Source organism: Topomyia yanbarensis, chromosome 2 (genome assembly GCF_030247195.1).
Source record: "Topomyia yanbarensis strain Yona2022 chromosome 2, ASM3024719v1, whole genome shotgun sequence".
NCBI lineage: Eukaryota > Metazoa > Arthropoda > Insecta > Diptera > Culicidae > Topomyia > Topomyia yanbarensis.
In genome coordinates this window covers 202814233-202828658 of record NC_080671.1, presented here as the reverse complement: position 1 = coordinate 202828658, position 14426 = coordinate 202814233, and positions in this window count along the sequence as shown.

Below are 14426 nucleotides of genomic sequence, written 5' to 3'. Positions count from 1 at the left end.
CCTAGTGAGATACTTGATTAATTAATAGATTACCGTTAAAACCTCCAATAAATTATGTTTTAATGGGGAGGGTATATAGCAAATTGTAACATATGAAAACAGGCGAGTGAGCAAGAACGTGAGTCGATATGTGTGATAGATAAAATTCATTTGCACGCTCTTGAGAAAAGCTACATTTTTAATGTCACCGTGGTCGTGTCCTGTACACAACCCTTTATTTTTTTTTACTTGAAACTAGGGGATTACATACTGATTTTTTAAAATGAAACTAAGGAGATTTTTTAGCTATCTTACACATCTACACAAAGGGGTACGGGTAATATAATTTTCGTAAAATTAGGGGGGTCATTTAGTTTTTATGGCAATATGGTTTGACATTTTTAGCAGTGCGATTATTGGAGCAAATAATGTTTAACTAAGGGGGACATTTTTTACGACTATCTTAAAAGTAGGAATAAGTAGAGGGCGTGATTGAATTTGCAAAGATTGAAAATACCGAAGCCAGTGGACCCTTCGAGGTTTGAACCGTTAGTGTAAATCATCTTAGAGCAGTCGACTTCTCTGAATTTATTATAAAAAATGTTTGGAACTGTGAAAGTCTACATTGAAGCATAAGAGAATCGCCCTAAAGCTGCATGTTGGACTTACCTGTTCAACCGATGCCTGACGAATGAATCGACCACAGCAACGATGACCGCCGAACCGTTCGTGTGCTCGTCGTTGGTTGGTAGCACTGCAGTGAGTGTGTTGCTGGATACATATTTCGGTACGGGGGGTAAAGCAATGGAATAGAAGAGAAATGTGGGGGTTCTCAACCCCCACATTTCTCCTCTTTTCTCAGGATGAAAAATAGAAAATAAAATGTAGTTCATGATTTAACTTACAAAAATATTAATTAACTCTGCTTTTATTATTTTTTAGTTTTGTTGAATTTGAATTATTTATATATTCACTCAAGATTAAAATCTTTCACTCTCCCTTTTCAATTTTTATTGTCGTCTCTCGCACAAATGAAGTTCTGTAGATGGCTTGGAGCTTTCCTGTTCCTTGCCGCCCGTTGAACTGGATTCTCATTTTTGTGAGCCTGCTGTAGAGTATCGCTAGTATCTGATTGATTACGCCATTCGATAACTTTTTTAGTTTGAGAGACATGACGTTTAATAGTATGTCCCTCGCCATCCCCGAGTACCAGATTCCCATTTCTTTGTTCCGTGACCGTATAACGTTGCATACCAAACCGTGAATCCCCTTTTGCACGTGACTGTCGTTCTACTATTACCGTATCTCCTGGATTCAGCTGGCATTTTCGCGCCCCCGGCGAGTATCCTCTCGTTCTTTAGATTTAAGTTTCATTTCTTGATCTCTTTCATTGACTACTTTTTTGTCGTAATGCGGCAATTCTCGGTTGAATAGTGGCAGTCTCCGTTTAATCTTTCTTCCACACATTATTTCTTCAGGCGGAACTTTCGTCACAGCATGGCATGCTGCATTATGCGCTTGAATAGCCGCTTGTAATTCGTCATTATAATTCGATCCGGCAGAGGCCGCTATAGCTATTGATTTATTAATTATCTTCATATAAAACTCAACTATGTCGTTTTGTTGTGGGAAGTGCGGTGTTGAAAATATTGCGTTAATGCCTGTTTCATGGAAGAATTGGCTGTAATCAGCATTATTGAATAGAGGCCCGTTATCGCTTTTTATACTTTCCGGGAATTTCAATCTCTTTCAAAGATATCGTCGAGCACTCTTTTGGTTTTTTCGAAGCTGGTAGATTTTACTGGACGGGCTATGATATATCGAGAACGATAATCAACTAACACTAAGATGTAAATGCCACCGAACTTGGCATACGGCCCATTGAAGTCAAGCGCAATAGTTTTCCAAGCAGTCTTTGGGATAACGGTGCGCATCATTGGAGTGGGCATTTCTAGACGTCCATTTACTGCGCATGATTGGCAGGCCTTAATCCACTTCTCGGCATCTCCTGCCATACCTGACACCCATACACTTTTTCGCAGAATAGTCTTCAGTTTTGCAGCTAACGGATGTCCTTCGTGAGCTACACTCAATGCTTTTTTTCTGAAGTGATGCAGGAATTACAGCACGACCTTCTTTAAAATGATTCCGTTCTGAACGTGAAGCTCGTCCTTCATCGTGAAAAATTTGTTTAGTTTTATTGGCCATTCCCCGAATTCCAGGGCGTTAGACACTTTCGAAAGCATTTCATCCTGTAATGTCGCCTCACGATTTTCTTTTTCTATTAAAAATTTTGCTGTGAGGCTAGCAATTTCCCACGGGCTTATATCTTCGTTAAACGGCTCATCTCTTCCTCCGTAAATACGTGACGACGGATCAGCAATATTCTCTCGCCCACCCGTCTGCTCTGGTCAGTGCTTGCTTGGAATCCTTCCGAGATCTGTTGAGAATAAAACTGACACCTCTGGCATCCGTTCGTAGGGTGAAATGTCTTCTCAGTAGGAAGAACGAAAAATACTCCACTGCCCATACAGCGCCAAGCGCTTCTCTTTAGTACTGCGCATACTTTTTTCCGTTTCAGTCAGAGCTATAGAAGCAAAGCTAATGATTCTTCTAGTTTCATCCTTCCCTTCTTGAGTTAAGACTGGCCCTAGAACAACTGGAGAACCGTCGGTATAAAGTATGGTCTTATAGTCTATCCTAATGCAATCGTAGAATTGGCTATCTTGTTTTTAGTTTCCTCAAATACTTTGGTTTGCTCAGTACCCCATTGCCATGTGTTGGATGTGGTTAGATGCCACAATGGGCTTGTCAAATCGGCAAAGTTTTTAATATAAGGACTCACGTACGCGGCCAACCCAAGAATACTCCGAAGTTCAGATGTAGTCGATGGTTCCCGGAAGTATCGAATGGTGGCAACTTTAGCGTCGTCGACGTGGAAACCATCTTTATCTAGCTCATGACCCAGAAACTTGATACGCTCTCGATCAAACTCACACTTCGCTGTGTTTAGTGTAAGATTGTTTGCTTTAAGTGCTCTGAGTACAAGAGCAACTGTCTTCCGTAAGTTTTCCAGAGTTTTTGCAAATATCAGTATATCATCAATGTAAATGATAACATTGTCGATGCCTGCCAATATGCTGGTCATTTCTCGTTGAAAAATTTCGGGGGCACAATTGACCCCGAACGTAAACCTGGTGAAAAGATACATCCCGCTTTCCGCAAGAAAGGTGGTTAGTTCTCTTGATCCTTGACTCAGTTCCAAGTGATAATATGCGATGCGCTTATTAGATCCAGTTTAGTGAAGTACCTGGCTCCATGTAGTTTAGTTTTCACTTCGTTCAGTGGTAGTCGAAAATATTCCCTATTGATGGCCTTATTCGGTGCCCGCATATTTACCACCAGCCTGAAGTCGTCCTTGCTTTTGGAACGTCCGACATGTCGCTAATTCACAATGGAGCTGTCGTTACTTTTTCTATAATACCCCTAGCTTCCATTTCCTCGAGCCTCACTTTAGCTGCCTCCCTAAACGCAGCTGGGACTTTGAAGCATGCATTGCGCACTGGTGGGACAGATCTGTCGATACTGAAGTTAATAATGATGCCAGGGATTGTTGGAAAAATGTCAACATCTGCATTTTTCTCAGAACAGTTGACTGCTTGTCCGACTAGCAACAATTTCAAATCACTGGCAGTTTCGCGACCCAGTAATGATCTGCGTCCCTTCGGAATCACCAAAAATTTAGCTCGAATAATTGGCCTCTACTTTTGCCCGAAAAATCTTTGTAACTGATATCGGATGATCAGCAGCATATGCTCTGAGGTCAGGATGAATCATACAATCTGTAAACTCTAGATGTACCGAGTCATTTCTAATTTGTTTCTTTAAAAGTGCCCAATCGTCACCCCCGATCACATTTGCATTTGCACCTGAATCTATGAGGAATGATATTGGTTCTGAAGAACCCACGCAACAGTTCACTAGAACATCAGAAATTGATAGCGAGTTGACCAACTGTGAATGAGATGAGGTTGAACAAAACAAAAACAAGGAGCACCCTTTTTTGAGATAACAAGTCTTTAGATTAGTTTCACATTATGGAGTTCATTGCTTTTATTCAAAAAATAATAATATAACAAAACAATAAAAAAATCATACCAGTTCATCTTCGACGGGTGCATCAACATCTTTCGAAAAACCAAGATTGTTCACCCGTTTCTTGCGACATGTGACCGAAAAATGACCTCGTTTGTTACATGTGTTGCAGTTTTTAAACAGAGCTGGGCAGTGCTTTCCGTTGTGCTTTGGGCGATCGCATCGAAGGCACCGATTGTGTTTTCCGACGAATCTATCTTGTAGGTTCCCACGCTTGATCGGCTGGTAATTTACGTGTCCTCGTTTTTGCGTGGTCCATCTATCAGATGGAAATCTCTACGGTCCGGATTGTTGATTACTTGGCTTGTAAGCAACTTCCATTACAGCTTCCGCTTTAGAAGGACCAGCGTTGATATTGAAAGCTTCGGCTCGAGTGGTTGCTTGAATGACGGATTGGGTATCGTGGTTGTACGTTCTTGCTGCATTGGCGACATCACGGTTGCTCATACCCTGTAGTATTTGGAAGCGAATAAATCAGTTTTCGTCATTGCCGTATCCGCAGATATCGGTCTTTTCTACAACTCTTGCGTAGAATGTTACAATAGACTCGTTATACTCCTGTTTGAGACGAGTGAACTCTTCATGTTCAGCTGAAGTGTCAACCAAGGATCGCAGATATGTGCTAATATTTAATGTTAGAGTTGGGTAGCATTGTGGATCATCGAAACTGGGACAGCGTTTGGCAGCGGTGATTAAGCCTTGTAGCTGATCACCCATGACAAGATATAACAGACAACTCTCTGATTGCGCAGCATTTTGCTTCAGTGTTGCTTCTGAATTCTCTAGAAGAGATTCAACTAACTCTTCTCCACTATCATTTGATTCGATTAACTTGTCCTCTTCCCTACGATAGCCGTCGTCGACGTCAACGATAGCCCGTACGTATTTTCCCCCTGGCATGTTTAAAGCTGAAAATGGCATGAAAAAGAACCAATATTAGACCAAGACGCATGCTTTTAGTCACAAACAGCGTTTTCAACGCGAAGAAGTTTTATAAATATAATTCAATACTTTCGGACCAAGCACAGCCCGACCAAACGCCTTTTTTAATATGTATGAGCCATTTCGGTAGTATCATGCAATCCGCATTTTAAAACAAAAAAAAATTGAAAATTGATCTTTATACGCATATATCGAACTACTTCACTCAATTATGGTCACATTGAATATTTTTCGAAAACAACACATTTCTTTCAACAATGACCCTACTGTACTATCTCATCTTTCAGTAGCCGTGCCGAACCATATCGCACAATCATAGAATCATTCGTTTTAATAGTGGTAGTGAAACACTTCGCTCGTAAATGTTCGTACCGAAAGATTTTGCCCAATGTGAATTATTTCATCTGACAATGGTCGTACTGAACCATTTGGTTAAATAATGTTCGCACCGAAACATTTTTTTAAGTAATGTTCGTACCGAAACATTTTGCTCAATAAATAGTCTTGTCGAATCAATCAATTTATCAATGGTCATACCGTATAACCCAGTAAAAATAAATTAACATTGCTATTATTATTAAAAAAAAAATGATGACTCCTCAATGATAATACCGAAAAACTTGTAGGGAATTTAACCTATACCACATGTGGATTACTCTATACCAATACATACACACCGAGCAGCGCCGAATTCGTTTTCTGTGCAGAAATATAAGTTTCTTTGTATCCACTCAAATTCATCATAGATTATGGCTTGCTTCAAGAAAGTAGAAGAAAAATTGACTCACCTTGGATTATTCCTCTGGGTCAGTTTCACAACGTCACAAGATAATTTTTGTTACACACTTCCATTTTAATAAATGTGCATTTCTAGATTTTAACAATCTTTCACTTCCAAATTTTCAAGGACGAATAGCGAAAACTAAAACGATAGCTGGCGAAAATCACTTTGTCAAAACAACACTTTTTTCACTCGCTGTCCAAACATACAGATTTTCTTGGGCGATTCTCCTTTGCCAGTAATTATAGCAGAAAGCATTTTTTTATTTCTTTTGCAATTACAGAAATAAACCTGTTACGGACGCCATTGTGAAAGTCTACGTTGAAGCATAGGAGAATCGCGCTAAAGCTGCATGTTGGACTTACCTGTTCAACCGATGCCTGACGAATGAATCGACCACAGCAACGATGCTATAGAAGCCTGACACGATGACCGCCGAACCGTTCGTGTGCTCGTCGTTGGTTGATAGCACTACAGTGAGTGTGTTGCTAGATACATATTTCGGTACGGGGGGTAAATCAATGGAATCCACGGGTTCTCAACCCCCACAGGAACCACTTGCGGGCGTATGTGGTCCGGAATTCCACAAATCTCGTATTTCATGATGTGTCGAAGAAAAAAGTAGATTCAGATGTATTTATGAAATGCACACGGTTGGGATTGTAAAAAAAGGATTAATATTCTGCGCCATGTAGTCAAAGTACAGGGACATGAATTGAGCTCAACAAGCTTTTCGAAATTTTCAATCACCTCCGGGTTCAAGATATCGCATCGAATGAGCAATCGATATGAGAGTTCCCAAAAACGATTTTTCAAGCGACAACTTCAATACCTGGTATCGAGGGAAGGTTAATTCTGTAGAAGGAATAGCACTTTTTGATCCCCAAAAGCACTCCTCCACAGGTGTCTCGATCCAGGCGAATAATATTGAAGTCGTGGAAGTTGAGATCTAAGTTAACCAAGTTTCACATAATGCAAATGCATCGCAATTCAAACTATTTATTAAAATTTTGAAGAAATCGATTTTTTGCCCTCGTCAAGAGGCAAGTGGGTATAGATGTTTGTTGAGAGTGGTGGCGTAGCTTTCTTTAGCATTTCTGCGAAAGAACGTTTGGATCGTCCCTCAAGAGAACGTTTCAGTTTATCCCCGCGTAGTTTGCACGTGGGACATGCCGAGATATCATGCAGACTCTCTGCACAGTAAAGACACTTTTCGGCTTTCTTACAGCACGAATCATCCAGATGATTAGCATAAAAAGAATCGCATAACTTTGAAAATCCGCATAAAATCCGCATTACTTTGAAAATTCAATTGTGTTCTTTTCCAATGATCATAGAATTTTGAATATACATCGCTCAATACATGAGAAATTTAGGAAAAATATGAAATATCAATCTGTTAAACTTAGCTTTTTGAGGTTTTGATAGAATAAATACAAAAATAATTTTTTTTTATCCCTTTATGGGCAGCTAGGGCCGAGGGTGGTGGCTAACGGGTTTCATACATCCTTGACCTGACGGACAAAGCTATGGTGCCTTGAACACAGGCAACGCAGATCCAAGGCCATCATTGAAATGATAAGTTCTGCGTTTGAGATGTACTTCCCCCGGTTGCCAGACGAATACCTGTAATTATTACTTGTTGCTTTGTATGTATGAATCTAATGTTCAGTCCTGGGTGGTGTATGCGTGGAAGGTGTGGTTTTTAGCGTTCGAGTCCAGGAGTGCATATCTGTCTGGGTTAGCGTGGGCGTTTACTAATTGTGTAATAGTGTGATCGCTAAAGGCTCGAGCATATGAATGTCAGCGTGTCTCCAACTTTGCGTGCATAAATCCGATTTTAGATCCGTGTTGCCATTCGCACATTCACGTGTATTCTCGAACGATCGCGCGCGGACCGTGAATCTAATAATTAATTTTCAGTGTATGGTAGAGAAACGTGTTGTCTAGTGAATCGGTCCAACTGAAGGCATGAGTCTAGGCTGATCGAGAGTAGAGAATTCCGAACGTAGCCGGTCTATGATCGCGCGAGTGGTGGGTTAATGCTTGAGACCGCGGTTGTAAAGTTATAGGTGCTGAAAAGTTCACTTGAGTAAAGGGGTGTTGGCGAAATTGCGAGCGTAGGTGTGTGTGGATGATTGAAATTGTAATGTAAGTTCGCGTTTTTGACCAGGTTTGTGTTATCGCGAAAGTTAGGGGCGTTTGCACGTTTCGGATGTGAATGTATATGGGAGAATATGCAATTGACTGTGCTAGTGAATATCAGTATGAATCCAACTCAAGATACAGTAATAAAAGGAAAAATAACATGCCGAATGTTTCTTTTTTTAGGTCAATAACCGTGCATTTCGTAGAATCGAGGCGATCATCAATGACAGATCCTACGAGTGAATGCACTTGGCCCAGTCACATGTCAAGCATTTGTGTATTTGTGTGTGTTGAGATATGTGTGGAGCCTGTAAATAATATTTTAATACGAATATCTTATACTTTAAAACAAGAAATGTGTAATATACTATTTGCAGTTTGTTGATCGTTCCTACTTATCTGATACCATCGAGTATGAGAATACATATCCATTGTTCTAAAACCTGGCGACGTCCGATGGCAGAGAAGAATCATTGTTGGCAGCAATGTTGCTCTTCTTGGATGTATGAGCTCAAATAGGTCATCACAAGAAAATAACGCATGAGACCGAAAATAAATAAAAAAATAAAATAAAGAGAAGAGTTAGTATTGTTATTGAGTATTAATAATATGCCGATTTTTTTCGAGAGTTGTCCTACTGGAACTGTAGAGCTAATTGATTTAATTAAGGCATGGACCTAGACTTCTGGAATCGGGGATAGAGACTTCCGGACGCGAACGATTCATGAATGCGCGAGTGCGGGGGACTGTAGGTTCACGCTTGAGACTGCGTTTGAGTGATTACAAGTGCCGCGACGTTCATATTATCACCGGGATGGTATAATGTCTGGAAGAGCGCGAGTATAGGTTGCGTGGATGGTCGGGAAGGGCTCAAGCATTTTGATATTTTTTTTGTCGCGTATATGTATGTGACTTTGCATTCGATTTTTATGTAGTTTCGCGCGAACACGGGCATTTGGAGGTTCACTCTCGAGACCGGGATTGTTAATTTATAAGTGCTAAACCATTCACTTAGTCACCAGGGTGTTATACTTTTTACGAGATCGTGGGTGTAGTCGTGCGTGGATGATCGAGAAGGACTGGAGCGTTTGTATGTGGACGTTTTTGTCGCGTGTGCTAGTATGTAACTTCGCGTGGACACAGACTTCCGGACGTGACCGATTCATGATTGCGCGAGCTTAGGTTCTTAGGTTCCAACGTTCACCTAATCAATCGGGGTGTTAGAATATTGGCGAGATCGCGGGCGTTCGTATTTGTGACCAGGTTTGTGTTATCGCGTAGGCCACGTTTGTACGTTTGGAATGAGGTGCCTGTAGAGAGAATTGGGCCCAAAACCCACATTGTATATTATTTGACCATGGCAGTGGATAATAAAGGTCGCCAAGTTAAGTACTAAAATTGATCACAATGTAGCTTAACTAAAAAGAAAATAATCGTATCCCAAGTTTATGTGATATAATCACTGTAATACTGCTTTGGTGGAAAAGCCCCCGGACCACATCAAGGAACAGTATCATGCCGAGGGGAATACAAAAATAAATTTTTGAAATAAAACTGCATGAATTATAATGTTAAAAAAACAAATAAGACTTAAATGTTGCTCAGCTTGAGCCGCCACACAGTGGCACCACTGCAAACAAAGTTGTGATAAAATTATCAAAATTGAATTGTATGGCTGAAATTTAAGTTGGGTTCCTGAATTCATTTCAGCTCTCAGTTTTGAAACCCCATAATTATTTTTTCGATTTGAAAACGGTGGTCGTTAAAGTTTATTAAACCGGCAAACAATTTTGAATTTTTTTTCGGAACACTGCTAATTCAATTGATTATTGGATTCATAAATCATATGCAACATATGAGCTTTATCCGATAGCTCTGGTTCACCCAGGATTCAAGTTTTTATAGGAATATATATGAAAACTCGGAAATAAAAACTTAAAATCCAATAAAAAAATCCACAGTAACTCTGCATACCTCAAAACTTATGGTCGCGTAGCTTATTTTATAACGAATAGCTTTGTTGAAGAATGCATATTAATTGGAGGTTCTCCAACAAAGTTATTTAACTTTGAAGACCAACCATATTTTTGGAATTTCCTATTCTAAGCATGTGCAAGAAAGAGAGGCAACACATAACTTCAAATGAGCATATCTCTTCACTGCAAAATCGGATCAATTGGCAGTCTTCGGCGATGTTGCCTTGCACCTAAAGCTATATATATCTGCAGATTTTGGGATGCCGAAGATAATACTGGTATTTTAACTGAATTTATTGTTTGTATTGCCAATTTTTCATATATTTTCACATACAAACTTGAAAACTCTTGTGAGTGAACTAGAGTTTTCGGAAAAATCTCATATTTGACAAATGATGTTTGAAGCCAATTACCGTTTGATGTAACAGGGTCCAAAAAAGTTAAAATTATTGCCAATCTAGTGATTATACACGTCAACAATAGTAGCCAATCAAATCAGATAGCAGAAATTGTTTCCTAGTAAAAATCACTAAATTTTCAACAAAATGAAGTTTTTAGGTAATTAATTTGTAATAAGATTTATGAGCTACACGGGGTCTCATGATATTCATGATATTTTCATAAACATTCCTATAAATTATTTGACGTAAAAGTGCGCAAGATGAGGCCAGTATATCTGGAAACCACACTAAATTCAAAGTCAGATTCATAAGAAGTGATCCATGAGAGGCTCAGTTCGACAAATTGGGACACTACTGTCATGTAATTATCTCAGCAATATGTGAACCGATCTTAATGTAGCTAGTTTGAAATGAAAGGCCTAACGTGAAAGTTTGACGCTATTATTTTTGTTTTTCGATATGTTGTTTACTTTCTGAGATATGGGTGATTCTGTTTGTTGTATGTTTTAAGCAAATATCCTTCGAACAATGCAGTGTAGTCACGCAACGTGCAAATAATGAAGCTTGTAAAAAATACCTCTCTAATAAGCTATACAGTGTCAAAAACCGTTCACGAGCGGCGCAGATATTAAACATTTTGTATTTTTATTTCTCGCTTCCAATTTCCACTAACTAAAATGAGGCCGTTACATACTGAGTATTACTTTATTGTTATTTTAGGGGATAAACTAAACCGATTTTGAATATCTGGCTATGAAAACATATCTACCTGATTCAAGAAATTCAGTTCCGAAAACCACACAGGTCACCAAGCAATCCACCTGGTAGTGAGATAAAAGATTTCTCATATAATTCATTTTAAACTCGTGGCATCTCCAAGAGCAACACTATTTTTAAATCCCAAACTTCTAACATTAGAAAATTTGACTTCTTTTGCAAGATTTAGGTTGTAATGGTCATGGTGCAAAAGCGACCTGTTGCAGTTGTTTATAATAGGGATGTAAGGAATCAAAATATAGGATAATAAAAAAAATATTGTCACCATTATTTTTATATATTATCCTGTATGGCTTTAACCATCATTCCTCAAACGTCACCACCAACCGTTCTCTCTCTCCTTTTTCTTTTTTTCTCTCTCCTTCTCTCTGTCTCTCTCTGACACTGATTTGTACTGAAAATTCAAATACACCTTATTCATCATAAATGTGAGTAAAAATACGTCTATTTGTAAAAAATTAAGACATGTAATTTCAAGAAAGATAATGTTTCACATTTAATGGCCACTTGTTTTTCCGAGAATTCAAATACTTATTCTGATAGTTTGAGCCATTTCTTTTTCGTGGTATGGGTTTTATAGGACTAATAAATTTATATCCTCGGATCAAGAATTCCGAATGAAACAATTCGCAGATTATAGGGATCACTGGAAAGGGAATACACGGCTTTTGTGCTATTGACAACAGTATAATCGCCAACATAGCCGAGACACTTCACACTCCCTTCTATTGACTTCAATGCAAAGGAAAATTAATGAAAGCAAATGTGACCTTATCTCAGTTTACTGTTTCCAAATTCGCGTAGAAATACTAGACCTGAAAATTCTTTTCTGTACAAAAATCTTTTTTTCCGAAATCTGTGACCAAAAAGACATCTTTGAATTCTAACACACATTGAACATTGCAGTATTCTAATAACTAATTATGGTCCATCAATAAAGTAGAAACATCAGGTAACCTTGAACGACGCCGGCAAAAAAAAGAAGAACGAAAAAAAGGTGAAATCAAAAGGGATGGAAACATTAGGAAGTGCATCGTATATTGATTATCCATTTTTCAAATAATAGGATTTTCACAAACATTTTAGAACTATCTGAAACAAAGGTTTCCAAATTCATACAATTATTCATTTACTTTATTTGATTTTTTTTAAATTTCTTTCTGCATACTCATTTTTTCAGTGTCATTCATTTTGAGTATGTGGCTAGTTTTGAATATATGATCATTTCATCTTAATCATTTATTTCATTCAGCATTTTTTCATTCTTTTTTTCATTCGGGTGCATTTTATCTATTTTTACATTTCTTACAAAAGAAATGTATAGGATTCGCTCAAACTTTGAAAACCTTTTTCGAGGCCCGGAGGGCCGAGTCTCCTATACCAATCGTCTCAGTTCGACAAATTGGGACAATGTCTGTATGTATGTATATTTTATGTGTATGTAATTATTTCAGCAATGGCGGATCGATTTTGATGAAATCAGTTGCAAATGTAAGACCTAACGTATAACTTGACTCTATTATTTGTCATGTTTTTCGATATGTTGTTTACTTTCTGAGATATTTTGTCAAAACACAACATGTTTTAGGCTATAGTTGACTTCATAGTGATATTTTTTTCTAGTGTGATGTATTTATCCCTTCGATTAGGTGTTGCGTTCAACCGTGAGGTAGATGTTGGAGAGTATATTAATAAAGAGCTCTTCAAGTAATCCACCTAATAGTGAGATAATACTTTTCTCCTACACTCGTAGCATCATCTAAAGCAACTGTATTTTTGATTCTCAAAATTCTAGCGGAATTTGGCTTCTTTTGCATGATTTAGGCTAGGCTGGTTATGGCGCAAAAAATACTAGTTGCGTTATTTATAATAAGGGTGTAAAGAAATAAATATATCGCATATTATGCCATTAAAATAAGGAAAAGGCACTAACCGTCATTTGTCATTTAATGACGGTTAGTGCATTTGCCTTATTTTCATGGCACCCGCCCCCCTCTGACTCTCACTTTCTTCCTTCGTGTTCCTAGCAACTGTAACGACTCACATCTATCTTGCTCTTTCTCTATCTATTTCTAAGTTGTGTGACAAGATCTTCTGCCAATTTGAAATACTTTTTAATGTTCAAGCTAATTTCCTGTGTGCGATGTAATTATGGAGGTTTGAGAAGACAAATTTTTTTTTGTCTGCTGTTACCCTATTTTTAAATATTTAAACCCTCAAGATGAAAGGAGCAAACCTTCGAAACGTTGCACTATGGGTAGGCAAGTGATCAAAAATCTAAAACTACACCAACTTAAATTTAATTCAGGTTTGTTCAGATCTTTTATATGCACTATAATTAGGGAAATTCATGGCTCCCGGTCAAAAAAATGCAGACGAACATGGTCAGGCGATTTAAACAGTTTGATGTTTGACTCAACTCGCCTGTGCTAATTGCCCCTAAGAACAAATGCAATTTGCAAATGCGATTTAAAGGCAATTTCTATACTTGGACAAATTTTGGTTTTGGTTTTTTTTTGCGTTTTTCAAACATGGCGGTTCATGTTTGGCTTAAGCTTAAAATTGTTTTTTTAAACAATTGGCGTGTTCTCGCTTGTATTTTGTTTGTCTAGTGCACTTCATTTAGCCAACGAATGTGGGAAATTGTGGAATCGTGTATAAGTATAGTGGAATATAGTGTACTGATAAGTTTATGTGAGTAGAAAATGAATCCGAAAATAAGTATTATTTGTAATTTTCATATTAGGCCATTAAGGGCGATTAAATGGCGCGTTCCCTGGGCGATTTGGGGGTAATTTAAGGGCGGGTTGAGCGGCAAAAAATGACGGTAGCAAATCGCCCAAATGTTGCATTTGAAATAGCCACCAAATTGCTGCAAATTGAAAGGCAATTAGCGTATCCGAGTTGGCAAATAGCCCCCCGTTAGCCAGTAACTTGCCCTTATTGACTAGGCTATCTCAGAAAGATATTTAACCTAACTGGATAATATGGATGTTTCAAAGAAGACATTACACGTGCGTTATTTAAACTCTTAATATCTCTATTGAATTTTGAATGTAACATGATCAAATATGTCATGTGAAAACTACGAATACCTTTTTTGTGATGATATTATTGAAAATACGTGTTCATTGTATTGGTATGAACAATTATGAAGAATACACTAGACACTTCACATAATTTACTTCAGTGCAAATTCACGAATCGCATTCTCCCTCAGTTGCTCTCTGTTTAAGGGGTATGAATGCACATGTGACCTTGTCTCAC